We start from the raw sequence: 14,855 nt of genomic DNA on the forward strand, positions 1-14,855 counted from the left end.
GTATAAGATAGGTAGGGATGGTTCCGGTAGCCTGGATTGTAGGTGTTGGAGTATGGGTTATTTTGCTTGTAGGTTTGGAAAGCATTAACTTGCTCCATCGAACTCCTGCAATCTTGCTCAAAATGTCCTACACTTCCACAATTTTCACAAAAAGCATCATTAGCATTATTAGAAATAGCAAAAACATTAGCAACATAATTAGGAATATTAGTACTAAGGTTATCTAATTTCTGGCAAATAGAAGTAAGCTGAGCTTGCATAAGGGTTACTGAATCAACATGATGCTTGCCCTTATTAGCATAACCTCTTGTATTCCCATATTGGGAATTATGGATCGCCATATCTTCAATAACCTGACCTGCATCATCAACATTAAGATTCATAAATCTACCGCTAGTTGCGGAGTCTAAATTGTCCTTGATGCATTCCCTAATCCATTGTAAAGGCTTGAATTAACTGCCACTTTGCCAAGTTATGGTGGGGAAACTCCCTCTGCAGATCCTTGAATCTTTCCCAAGCCTCATATAATGCTTCATCTGGCTCCTGGGCAAAATCCTGAATGGCGCTTCTCAATAAAGCTGTTTTCTCCCCCAAGCCAAGATCAGACAATGTCCTTATTGGCTCGAGGCTGGCCCAGCTGGCTACTCATCCTCATCCTGGTCCATCCGTGTGGACCCACCTGCTCCACCGCTGGAACCTGCACCATCTGCACCAAAAGAGCTACCACCAAAATAGTTAGCATGGTAACTCCCCCCCCCCCCCGGGTCCCCCAAAAGGCATGTCCTGGTCGTACCCATGGAACGAAGAATAGTTTGTGTAAATACCATGGGCAGTGGGATCCCTATCGTATCCTTGAGGTGGTGGCTGGAACCAGTTTAGATAAATAGCATCGTCGGGAATGTTGCCCCGACGAGCATAATCATCATAAATGGGGTAGAGCCCCTACCCTGGTTCCTCTCTAGGTAGCCTAGCCTATGGTCGATGGACCCAAGCATCCGTCTCATATCAGTTTGGTTATGCTCTATGTGACCTATGGCCTGACCTATACTCTGCAAATCCCAAACCGGGTCAGAGTCACCATGAGGGACGGAATAGGACTGTCGGGGTGGTGAAGGTGGCTGTAGAATAGGCTCAACTACTGGTTGTGGCTGGGCCTGTTGTGGATCCTCGCCCCTAGCATGGGCAACTAACAGGGCATAAGTGTAAGACTCTTGCCCTGGGGGAAAAGCAGTAAGGTCGGGATTGGGCAAAGGAAAAATAGGTAAAGGGTGCTCAGTCCCTGTCCTAATGCACCAATGGGTGACCTGGCTCCCGTCTACCCTCAACCACCCCAGCTCCTCGAGGTAACTAGAGGTAATGTAGGTGTCGGGTCCCATGTTAGTCATGCGGTGGGGTCCACTCTCTACAAAACCGGCCTTCTTGATGGCTATCCTAGTGATAATGCCACCAAGATGGATGGGGGTAGTGGCCAAGTGAAAAATATAAAAATAATAAAAGTGTACAAAAGGGCAAGTGTTCTAATATCTTTGATATAAAAATATCTTTGATAAGAACACGTCTCAGATTACGTCTCTTATTGAGTGCTCGGTACCGTGCCTGAGAAACATGAATGCCAAGTGAGTGATAGACCACATGATCGAGATTGCCCACACTTATAAAAAAATGCAAATATGAAAAAATGCAAAAGCAAATAAAAAGAAGAGCAAAAAAAATAAAAAAAATAAAAAAAGAAAGAGAGCTCAAAAGTGAGAAAACCTCAAGCATAAAAATAAAAAAGATTCAAAAGCAAGGTTGCACACCTTGGGGGCTTATTCAGGGTCTTGAGCCTTTATCCCCTTCTTCTTCAACCTTTAGCCTAACCACGTTACCACCCTTAAAAAGACCTTTTTGAGGTTTACACACACTTGTGCGAGGTTCGGCTAGAGCTACGTTTGGCCTGATTCCTAACGGATACGTAGGCAACCTCATATTGGGGTGCGGCCATAATAAAAATGCATTTTTATTCACATTCACACACTTACACTGTGATCATATCAAGGGATTTCTTATGCTCATCCCTATTTACTTAGAGCTAGACTTGGGGGCTTGATCCCTACATCATTAGCCTACCTAGCCTAAGAGTCACCATCTCTTGACTCTTATCAAATAATACTTTTCCATACACTTAGCCTTTGCAGCCTAACTTTAGTGTCACTTTCACACACTACACAGATACATGACCAAATAGACTTCCCATTAGGAACCCTTTGTCATGAAATCTTAACACAACGTTGAAGCATGCTTTGTCACATCACTCATCACTCATCACTCATAATCATCATTGTATCAAAAAGTATGAAGTGCTTAGCCTCCGCGCCTAAGTTACCCAAATACTTTCATCATTGAGTCAACAATTAAGATAGTTTAGGATAAATCACTCCTTGCACCTTGAGAGATAGCATCAACGCATATACTAGATTAAGCTCATTCAACATGCACCATCAAACACTTCGATTCTTTTTCCGCGTCTTTCTTTTTCGGGAGAAAGTTTGTACCCTCCACAAAAATGACGGAAAATTTTTGCTTTTTTGCATTTTCGAGTCTCACATCACACACAAGTCATGTACATTGAGTCACATCGTGTCATATCACATCGAGTAGAGTCAAAACACATGTGTCAAAAGCTTTGAGTCAAGTCATGTCAAATCAATGAGTCAAGCAACACTAAGCCTTAGGTCAACCTTAAGATAATAAAAGATTAGCAAAGTCCTATAGTCTGGAATATAGATGCAGGTACATCCCAGCAAGCAACAATATTCCCGGGTTTTTTTCGAAAAATCGCAAATATAGATGTATGAGATTCTTCCAAGATGAGAGAAGTTTGAGCAAAATTATGAAGAGCCTTAATTTGCAAAAGATTTGAGCAAATTTGGTTGTAAGGAAATGACCAAATTGAAAGTTCGGAGTGAAACCAGACAATGAACAGCAGCAGCAGAATTTAAAAAGAATTATGTCGCCAAACGACAAGATTGTCGCCTGGCGACAGAGCGATATCGCGGCGGCAAGCACTTTTGGCTTGCGCTAGTGCGGCGACAGGTCACGTGGCTTCATGATCTGGTCATATGGACCTAGTGCAGAAGTTTGGGTTCCTTGGTACACCAGTTAGCTCCTCTAAGCAATTTGATATGATTAAGTAGTCGGCTCAATTACAATCGCAATGAGTGATCGACCTGACAAAAGATCGTCTCACTTAGCTTAAAGCGCCTAAGTATTGGCTCATCGCAAGCACCGAAACAACGGTTCACAAAGATTTCCTAGGATGGAAGAAGATTTGAAGATTCGAGATGACGAAGCCTTCAACAGGGGACTTTAAGATTAAAAAGAGTCTATTACTTGGATTTGAGAAGGACGGTTTGAGATGAAGCGACCTTCAATAGCTTTCACTATGATTGAGGAGGTTATTATTTAATTTGAGAAAAGAATGATTCAAGATGAAGCGGTCTTTGATAGCTTTCGCTATGATTGAGGAAGTTATCACTTGATTTGAGAAGATGGCACGAGATGAGCGATCTTCGACAACATTCGCTAAGATTGTGGAAGTTGTCACTTGATTTGAGGAGATGGCACGAGATGAGCGGTCTTCGACAACGTTTGCTAAGATTGTGGAGGTTGTCATTCATATTTGAGAAGATAGCACGAGATGGGCGGTCTTCGACAACGCTCGCTAAGATTGTGGGAGTTGTCACCTATATTTGAGAAGAGCGGTTCGTGATGAGGCGGTCTTTGACAACATTCGCTATGATTGGGAAGGTTTTCACCATTATTCAAGGAAAAACTCGAGATGTAGCAGCAATGATAGACAGTGTTCCCTAGGATGTGGAGAGTTGTCACAAATTCTGAAGATGGCGAGATATGGTCACCTTCGACGGTCCCTCAAGGTAAAGAAGAGATTGTCTATAGCGGCGATGCACTGCTGTGGCGACATACGGCCACAACCCTGAAGATGACGACATACAGTTATTTTCGACGATGTTTCCGAAATACTGTGGAGGATTGTCACCAAGAGTATTGAAGATGACGACGTATTGTTACCTTCAATGATGGCGTTCACGAGATATTGTGGAGGTTGTCACAAACAACAAAAGCAAAAAACAAAATGGTTACTTTCAGAAACGTGTGCTCGACGGTGCAAGATACGCGTTTCTTAACTCTTTTATCTGTTTTAGCTAATGATTTAGTTTGCAGGTATCAGCGTTATAAGAATGATTTGGGATCGCAGAACGTTCTGAATCATTTTTCGTCCCTATCGCTACTTTGACTCTTGTTTTCGAAACATGAGTTTCTCCAAACTCAGTCAAAGTGGGGGCTTCTGTAGACACCCATTTGTGTCTCCCCAAAACCAAACCCAGTGATGAATACCTTTTGCGTCAAACCATAATCGAATCAGGTGAAAGTGTGGAAAAGTCAAGTGTTGCGATTAGTTTTTATTAAAACCCTTCTTTCTGTTTTGGAAAACCTACTCTATTTTATGAAAACGTCCAATCCAGTTTAGTTTGGTCCATGATAAGGGTCCAATAATGGTGTAGTTGGATGGGGCTTTAAAAGACCTTTCCAAAGATATATTATAAGCCCAATTCCGATGAATAATGAGGAAGTTATGGCCAAAATACTAAACTGGGCCCAAATCGGATTTTACCTACGACCCAATGATCATGAGGAGGGTCCAAAGGTTTAATCCTATTCCTAAACTAATTAGGATTTATTAGAATCTTCTATAAGTTTCTAAAATATCTTAATTATCCTTTTTTTAAAAGATAAGATCATAGAGTTTAATTTTGAATAAAACTTTCCTTTTTTAGAGTCCTAATTCTATCCGGATTTAAACATGTTCAAAGACAATCAGATTTTATTTTCGTGATTCATATTTTTATCCAAATTTTATATGGTTGGATAGATCTTTAAATTATATTTCCAATGATATATTATAATATTAATTCCGAGCTATAACGAAAAAGATATTAAAGATATACGAAATTTTATCCAAAACTGACACCCTTTCACTATTTCGTCCATATCGTTTTATCTATAAAAGATTTAAATCTGATTCTGATTGCATTAGAAATTAGACTTCAAGAGCTTTCCAACGACATATTATATGACTTATTTGGACTTCTGGATCAAAAGATATGTTAAAAACAAAATCCGCAAAAAACTGTCTTGTCGCGAAACGACTATCCTGTCGCCTCACGACAAGATAAATTTCTGGCGACAAGGTCGGTTTGTTAGCGACAGAGTGGAGTTTTATTCCTTAACAAATTATATGATTTTCCGGACTATTTTCCTATAAATAGGGTCCTCGACCTCTATTTTTATTCATCAACTCTCATCAACGATCAACTCTCATCAATTCTCATCAACTCTCATCAAGAATTACTTGATTCTCTCTATTCTCTCTCTTGAGCAATATATGCTTATTCTTTCTTTCTCTTTTTCTAAACTAGCTTTTCACACACAATATTCCGCATACACAAGATTTAGAATTATCTAGCCAAGTTCGAAGTTGCCTTCGCCCTAGACGTGCAAGTTTTATAATTTCTGAGGGTTTGGTCCCAAATCCAGTCTAAACTTTTTAACTCTTTCTTTCAATTATTTAATTTAATTCTTTAATTGTTCTTTATTATTTTCATTGATGTTTACTAACTTGTGTATTTTGTTATTAGAAAGAGGTACGAGGCTTCAAAGTATGTAATCTTATTACTCTCTTTCAATGTAGAAAACATGTTATTTAATATTTAATTCCTAGTATCATGTTAGGATGTTTTTATTGCTTTCTAGTATCATGTTTAGGATGCTTTTTATTATTTCTAATATCATGTTATCATGTTAGTATCATGTTAGGTTTAAAGAATTGATCTTTATTGTTTAGTGACATGCTAGGATTTGTTATTAATCTTGTTCGTATCATGTCTAGGATCTTGCTATTATTATTAAGCTTTATTATTATTATGATTTATTAATATTATGTTGCTTGATTTTATATATTATTGTTATTGCTTGATCACACCTTTTATACTTGTTAAAGGGAATTTGTACTTGAAATCACGCTTAATAAGATAATTAATAATTTGGTTTAGGCTAATGTGATTTTAATACAAGTGATCGCCAATAATAGATTTGTTTATGCATTAATATTCAACCAACATAGATTAAACCGGTTTAGGATTAACCTACTGTTTGCATGTTAGTCAGAAAGCGCACATGAATACGAGCAGAACAAAGTAGAGGCCTATTTTATAGGGAGGGTCCCTTCTTTTGTACATCGGATTCGTACCCTCATCCCCGAACCCTGTTTGGTTCAAGGTATTATGGAGTTGACGGTCCCTTGGATCGTTTTTGTGTTTACAAGTTCCTAAAACTTGTTGGCGACTCTTTTGCTCTCTTTTCTTTCCCTTTGGAACGCCACCATACTTAAGTGTATGATCACAGTGGGGTTCAAGTCTGGGATCAAAATGCTTGAAATATTCCCTACAATCTTATACATATGAGAAACTCCTCATATGATGAATGAAGGTTGAGAGATGAATGTAACTTATATCTTATCAATTTGGCATACAGAGTTATTATCAGTTGTTCATTTTCACAAAATCACAAACACTTGTTTACATTGAATTGCAATAATCCTACAAGTTATTGTAATTGTTCTTCGTTGTATCTCCTGAGTAATTTTCTTGAAACCCGGTTGTAGTATAGGGTCGGAATTATACTTTTGGAAAAGTGATTTCGTTCACACCTCGAAGGTTAATAATTTCATTTCCAATTCTTTGTGACCCTTGTTTACTAGAAAATCCCCAACAGTCCAAAAGTATAATCTACTATAAAGATGGCAAATGTGAAGAAAATGATGACCAATTTCTAGAATTAGGACAAGTTTGAGGGTGTTGATTTTCGAAGATGGCAAAAGAAGATGCATTTTTTCTTGACAACTCTTAGTGCAGCTTATGTTCTTATATCCCCGAAGCCATCAGAGGAGGAAAACGAGACATTAGAGGCTACTACAAAATGACAACTACATATGTTGTGCTCACATCCTAAATGGTATGTTTAATGAATTGTTTGATGTTTATAATTTCATGATTCCGCTAAATTGCTTTGGGATGAACTAGAGTCTAAGTACATGGCCGAGGATGCATCAAGCAAGAAATTTCTTGTTAGTAAGTTAAATAATTTCAAAATGATTTATAGTAGGCCGGTTATGGAACAATTTCATGAAATCCAAAGAATTTTAGGAAGTTTTTGGCAACATAATATCAACCTTGATGAGACCTTTATTGTTTCTTCTATAATTGATAAATTACCATCATCTTGAAAAGATTTTAGAAATGCATTAAAGCATAAGAAATATGATATTAATCTCGAGGGCTTGGCTTTTCATAATCGGATTGAGGAAGAAATATGGGTGCAAGAGGGACAAAAGGATGTTAATTTTTAATTCTACAACGATTTATGTGGTGGAGGATGCTAAGAAAGGAAATGACTCAAACAAGTACAAAGGCAAAAAGCCTAAAGTGGGAAGTGATAGTCAAACATCACAAGCTTGTTGGGTTTGTGAAAAACCCTGACATTTTAAGAAAGAGTGTACCATTTGGAAGAAAAAGATGAGCAACAAGAAAGCTCAAGGTGGGAAAGGCGGTTCTAGCCAATCCCAGGACAAGCAAGGTAATCTTGTGCACAAATTTCATATAATTCTTTGATGAATTTATTTGTGTGTGTCTGAATTCCTATATGTGTCGGGTGATACTTCTTGATACATCAATTCGGGTGCATCGAGGCATGTTTGTAAGGATCATTCATTATTTAAATACTTCGTTGAGGTGACCAATGGAGAGATTCATTACATGGGGAATGACTCCATCGCAAAATTTCTAGGCAAGGGGCAAGTTGAGTTAATGTTTAGCTCGGGAAAATCTCTTATTTTAAGAGATATGTTGTATGCTCTCGAGCTTAAGAGGAATTTAGTGTCTGGTGCTGTAATACCCTAATATTTTATGATTTAATATATTATATTTTATAAAAAAAAAATAGTTATTTTTGTTTATTAAATAACTTTTCTAATCTCATATTTTTTAATTTAGAGTTCGGAAAGTTTTAAAACTCTATTTTATTTAAATATGACTCTACAATCATAAACTATTTTAACCCTATAATTATTCTTAACCCTCAAAAGATATTATATTATAAAAAAAAGGGGGGAAATTAAAGCCGCAGCCGTTTTCCAATTGCCGTGAGATGTGCTAATCAATCCCAGATTTGTTTCTTCTTATAAACATTTATTTCATTCTCTAATATCCATTATCTTGACTATGGATTTAAATGATGATGACTTATATTGTGAGATCAATATAGAAGCTGCTGCAAATTGCAACGTCAGTTGATCTAACTTTGCCTTGAATATTGTTGTTTCATTGTGCTATGTCGAAGGTAATCACACTATCGATCTTTTGGAGTTGCTTGATTATAATGTCAATGTATTAAATTATTAGAATTGTTTGGTTACAATTTGTTTATTGATTGTACTTTGTATAATTATTATTATGTATAAATTTTATAATTGTAATTCGTGTGATCAAGTTTGTATATGTATATGCTTGATTATTTGTATTAAATGATTTTATTGGATGTGAGTATCGTATTACTTTTACTGTTTATGATTGATTATTTCTAGGGTTTTTTAGTGTTGTTGTTCTAGGGAGTATTGTTTTGAGGTTGAGGGTTGTTAATGCAGAGTATTATTTTTGGGTTGAGATTTGATTATATTTGGGTATTAGTTTTATTTCCCTTTAAGAGTTGAGATATTAATTTTATGAATTGAGTTGATCTTGTTATATTTGGGAACATGTGCCATTGTTGAGTTATTATTATTAGTTTGTGAATGATAATTTGATCGATATTTGAGATCAAAAGGTTGAGAATTATTATTTTGTTCATGGTTTGAGGCTCGACGTTATAGACCTTAGTCCTTGGCATGTTGTTAAGGAGATGATAATCATGAGTTAAAAATGAGGTACAATCTTTATTATTTATTTTTCTATGGTCCCGTACAGTGGGAATTGACCCGTATATGGTCTGGTTTATTGTGTTTTCTGGTTATTGAGAGTATTCAAGTTTTTATACTTGTTGGTTTATTATTCGAATTACCCATGTCCAAGGCTGGATATAGAATAACGAGCATGGCACACTTATGGGTTATATGAGTTGATTGAGTAAAGGTTCGTATTATTATTCGAGGTTGAGTTGATAAAGGTTATTTTTCAGAGTACAATGTGTAATGTAGTTTCGAACTACATTGTTTAATTGAGCTAGTATTGTCAATTATTCAATTATACTCTATATTCTGATATGTGGTGATTACTCAGCTTTTGCTGACATGTGTGTTGTTTTGTTGTGCTACTTGTGTTTGTGGCCATGTCTTTTTCTTATGGTGGCCCTGCGACGATCTTTTTTGGAATTTGTCCTTAATGGTGAGCAGTCAAGATTATTTAGCAGGTTGATCAAGTGATCGTAGCTAAAGGAGCTCAAGTGTTTCGATTAGTTTGTCATAACAAGTTTAATTTATAAAGTTGTACAAATAGCTCACCTAGATGTATTGGGTTGTAATTATTGGGATTTTTGTAAGCCTTAGCACTTGACAGGTTGTCAAGTGTGGCGGTAATACCTCCGATATAGGTGTATGCTTCCGTAGTTTTATTTAAAGGTTGTATATTTTTCCTTTATTTATTGTTTAATATTAGCTAGTAAATCGGGGGTGTTACAGGTGCTATCTTGAATCATTTAGGTTTTAGAATGGTATTTGAGTCGGATTAGTTTATATTGTCTAAAGGTGGTTCTAAAGGTGGTTTATTTGTATAAATTGGTTACTTGTGTGATAGAATGTTTAAGCTTAGTAATTCTAATGCTTTGAAAGACAATGTGTATGTTGGTAATGATTTCTCTTCTCTATGGCATGTAAGACTTGGACATGTTTATTATAAAAAGCTATATTTTATGTCAAAGCATGAATTAATTCCGTCTTTTGATCCAAGGATAGAGAAGTAACAAAAATCACAAATAATCCATATCCTAATGTTGTAGAAAAGAATAATGCATTGCTTGATTTAGTGCATAGTGATCTATGTAATTTTCATAGCACACCTTCCTTAGGCAACAAAAAGTATTTAGCAACTTTCATTGATGATTATTCAAGATTTTTCTATGTTTATTTATTGCATTCTAAGGATGAGGCCCTTGACAAATTTAAAATCTACAAGAATGAAGTAGAATTGCAAAAAAACAGTAAAATCAAAAGATTAAGAACCAATAAAGGTGGTAAATATTTTAATCCAAGTTATTTCCAATCGGTGGGTATAGTATATGAAACTACCGCGGCATATATGTTCACCTTAACAAAATGGTGTAGCGGAAAGGAAAAATAGGACTCTTGAAGAAATGGTTAATTCCATGATATCCATTCGGGTTTGAGTGATGAATTGTGGGGGAAGCGGTTTTAACCGCTTGTTACATTTTAAACCAAGTTCTAATGAAAAGGAAGGAGGTAACCCCATATGAGCTATGGTATAAAAGGAGACCAAACTTGAGTCATTTTAAAGTTTGGGGTTGTAGGGCAATTGTAAAAGTGTCGGAACCTAAACGTAAAAAGTTAGGTGAAAGAGGAATGGAATGCATTTTTATAGGATATGCAGAACATAGCAAATCCTATAAGTTCTATGTAATTGAACAAAATGACTATTGGTCAGTTCATACCACCATTGAGTCTAGAGATGCATTGTTTGATGAAAATAGATATTCATCAATTCCTAGACCAAAGAATATAACTCCAAATAACGATGCTCAAAGTTTTGACCAAATTGAATTTGATCGAGAAATTGATGACGAAACTCATTTAGAGGTAGGAGGCATCAACATCATCGTCTCAACCTAGGAGAAGTTAGAGGACAAGGAAAGAAAAATCTTTTGGCCCAGACTTTCATGTGTACTTAGTTGAAGGATCAAGGAATTCTATTTCGACACAATATCCATACATTTTTTAATGTGGAAGATGATCCTTTGACCTATGATGAGCCTATGAGGTCTCGTAATGCTCCATTTTGAAAGGAATCTATTAATGATGAGATGGAATCCATCATGGGAAACAATACTTGGGTGTTAGCTAACTTACCACCAAAATGTAAACCAATAGGGTGTAAATGGATTTTTAAAAAGAAATTGAGAATTGGTGGAACGGTTGAAAAGTTCAAAGCCCGGTTAGTGGCACACTGGCAGAAGGCTTTACACAAAATCCTGGTATCGATTATTTTGATACATATGCACCTGTTGCTAAAATCTCAACTATAAGGTTGTTGATTGCACTTGCGACAATCCACAATCTTGTGATCCATCAAATGAATGTCAAGACAGCGTTCTTGAATCGAGATTTAGAGGCAGAAGTTTACATGCGACAATCGGAAGGGTTTGTTGTGAAAGGTCAAGAAGGAAAATTTGTCTGAAAGAAACAAATATGTTTACTTTTTTATCTAGAAGGACATTATATGTTTAAAGTGGTCTAAAAGGACCTTATAAGTTTATTTTGTTGTTTAGGGCACCTTGAGGTCAGAATCCAGCAATAACTGACTTTTTCTCCAATATTAACCTCTCACGTGACCTTTAAAAAATGTCCCGCTTTTCCTTTTTTCCACAATTTCCTTCCAATTACTCATTCTCTCTCTTCAAATTTTCAAATGACACGAATCAAAAGAAGGAAATTTGAGGGAAATCATTGAAAAATAAAGAAAAGGGGGTCATTTTTAAGGTCTCACAAGAGGCCGACATTGAAGAAAAAAGTCAATTATTGTCAAATTCTGACTTGAAGGTCCCCCAAAATAACAAAATAAACTTATAAGGTCCTATTAGACCACTTTAAACATATAAGGTCCTTCCAAACAAAATAGTGAACATATTTTTCCCTTTTAGACAAATTTTCCTAAATCTTTGTATAGGCTAAAACAAACACCTAAGCAATGGCATCAAAAGTTTGATGAGGTTGTATTGTCTAATGGTTTTAAGTCGAACAATTCATACAAATGTATGTATAGTAAATTTGATGACAACGGTCAAGGTGTCATAATTTGTTTACATGTAGATGACATGTTGATCTTTGGAACAAATTTGTCAAAGTTGAAATGACAAAGTCTTTTCTTAGTTCAAAGTTTTCCGTGAAAGACATGGAGAAGCGGATGTCAACTAGGGCATAAGGATAAAGAGGGAAAAAAGAAAGTTAATCTTGTCACAATCTCATTACATTGAGAAAGCGCTCAAGAAATTCAATGTGAGTGATGACTCTACTTTTCTTTATTCAACACCTATGGATCCTAGCATAAAGTTGATACCTAATGAAGGTAATGCAGTTTCACAACTTGAATATGCTAAAGTAATAGGTTGTTTGATGTATGCCATGACAAGTTTTAGGCTGGATATTGCTTATGAAGTTGGTCAACTAAGTAGGTACAGTAGCAATCTTAGTATGCTACATTGGCAAGCGATTCAACGCTTGTTGAAGTACTTGAAGAAAACTATGGATTATGGTCTGTCTTATAGTGGATATCCTTCGGTTGTATGTAGAAGGTTATTTGGATGCAAGTTGGATCTCTAGCAAAGATCATTCCTCCACAAATGGATGGGTTCACCTATATGGTGGAGGTGCTATTTCATGGGCTTCTAAGAAGCAAACTTGCATTGCGAACTCCACAATGACATCGGAATTCATTGCATTGCATTCGGATGGTAAAGAAGCCGAATGGTTGAAGGATCTCATGTTTGAGATTCCTTTGTCGCCAAAACCAATATCCCTAATAGTGATACATTGTGATAACAATGCTACCTTGGCAAGGGCTTATAGCCAAGTTTATAATGGTAAGCCAAGATACATTGGAGTAAGGCATAGTTGCATCCAAGGACTTATTAAGGATAGTGTGATCTAGGGGTGAAATAAATTTGGTCTAAAACCGAATTAAACCGAAAACCAAACTGAATTAGGAATATGGTTCGGTTTTTTTTCTTAAGTGGTTCGGTTTCGGTTTGTAAAATCAAGAAACTGAAATTATATGGTTCGGTTTCGGAAAATGAAAAACCGAAACCAAACCGAATTATAAGCCCAACCCCAAAATACCCTAGCCCAACTCTACATAGTATATAAAGCCAAAAAAAACCTAATCACCTCTCAGCCTCTTTCTCTCTCCTCCTCTCTTACCGCCCCTTCTCTCCTTTCCTCTTCTCTTCTTTGCCCTTTCTCTCTCCTCGTCGATCTCTTCTTCGTTTCGCTACTCTCCTCTTCTTTTTTCCTCTTTATTGTCTTTCTCCTCGCCATTAGCCCGCTTCACCATTAACGAACGCCAAAATTCGAGGTTTCGATTTCAAACACCATCTCTAAAGGTTTTTTCAAGTCAAATTCGACCTTGAAAACTCTAGATCTAGAGTTTTCATGGTCGAATTCGACCTTTAAAATCCAAATCCGACGTTTTTTCGCTGAAGTGTGAGGACGTGAGGTATGTACTCTTTTTCTTTCTTTTAATTTGATAATTTTGGCTAACTGTAGAGCTTGACCATTTTTAATCACTAATTTGCTAACTATAGAGCTTGTAGTAGTAAGTTTTTGTCATCTATTGTGTTTCCTCTTTTTGACTTCGATTAGAATTATTTTTTTGAAAAAGGGGAACTGTAAGTTGTTGTGGCTAAAGTAGCATAATGGCAGGGGTAGAAATGGTTTTCTGGTAATAACTAAATTAAGGGGTTAGGGTTTGGGTTAAAGGAATGAAGGGTGGTGAAATAAGGTGCATTGTGGTGGGTGCAGATCTTGGTTAGGGGTGGTGAAATAAGGATAAAACATGTTTAATTATGTTTGTATCGATTGGTTTAGTTTGGTTTTGTTTGGTTCGGTTTTGATTGGTGTGGTTTGGTTCGTTTTTTTGCCAAATTTGATGTATGTTGCTTGATACGAAAATTCGGTGCGATTTGGTTTATCTTAAGAAAACCAAAATTAAAGTGATTTGGTTTGGTTCGGTTTCAAAGCTAAAGTGGTGCGGTGTGGTTTGCAAAATCAAGAATTCGAAATTTGGTGGTTCGGTTTCGGTTTGGGCAAAAAACCAAACCAAAAACCGAACTTTCACCCCTAGTGTGATCACTATTGATTATGTTTGAACAAATCTTAATCTCGTCGATTGTTTCACAAAGGTATTGACAAGAGATGTTAACAATAGGATGGTAATCGGTTTAGGATTGGAGCCCTAAATAATTACAAATGAGGGAGTCTTAACTTAACGCCCAATAAGACGTTGGGTCTTAAGTTCAATAAGATTAACTTTCTCATTTGCTAATTGGGAACTTGTTTAATCATCCAAGTCAAAGTTTTGGATTTTCTGTGATGTAAAAGAGGTTGTTTAACTTAATAGAATTCCTCATATTGTGCTTTGTCAATACAGGAGCATGTTTTGGAAATCTACATATATAAGTATGAGGTTTAACCGCTTCAAGAAGTTATAATGGGCATAGCTTCAATGTACTTATGAATAGATATGGACACATGGCTTAAGTATCAAGTTTATATGTATTTAAGTAATTAATCTTGTGTGTGTAATATCTTCAAGTATCCAATATGTATTGCTTTTGGTTCAAACAGTTTACGATACCGAATGGACACGGATTCTTGGATTTATGTTGCACTAAGTGGGAGTTCAAGTCTTTGTACACTTTCATGTATGCATAAGATTGTTTTTGTGATGATGATGTGTTTATGCAATCAATCGTTTTAAATACTCTAAATGGGAGAGGATTGTTGGAGATTTAAGAGA

The sequence above is a fragment of the Chenopodium album genome, chromosome 27, assembly GCF_948465745.1.
Source record: "Chenopodium album chromosome 27, dcCheAlbu1.1, whole genome shotgun sequence".
NCBI classification, from domain to species: Eukaryota; Viridiplantae; Streptophyta; class Magnoliopsida; order Caryophyllales; family Amaranthaceae; genus Chenopodium; species Chenopodium album.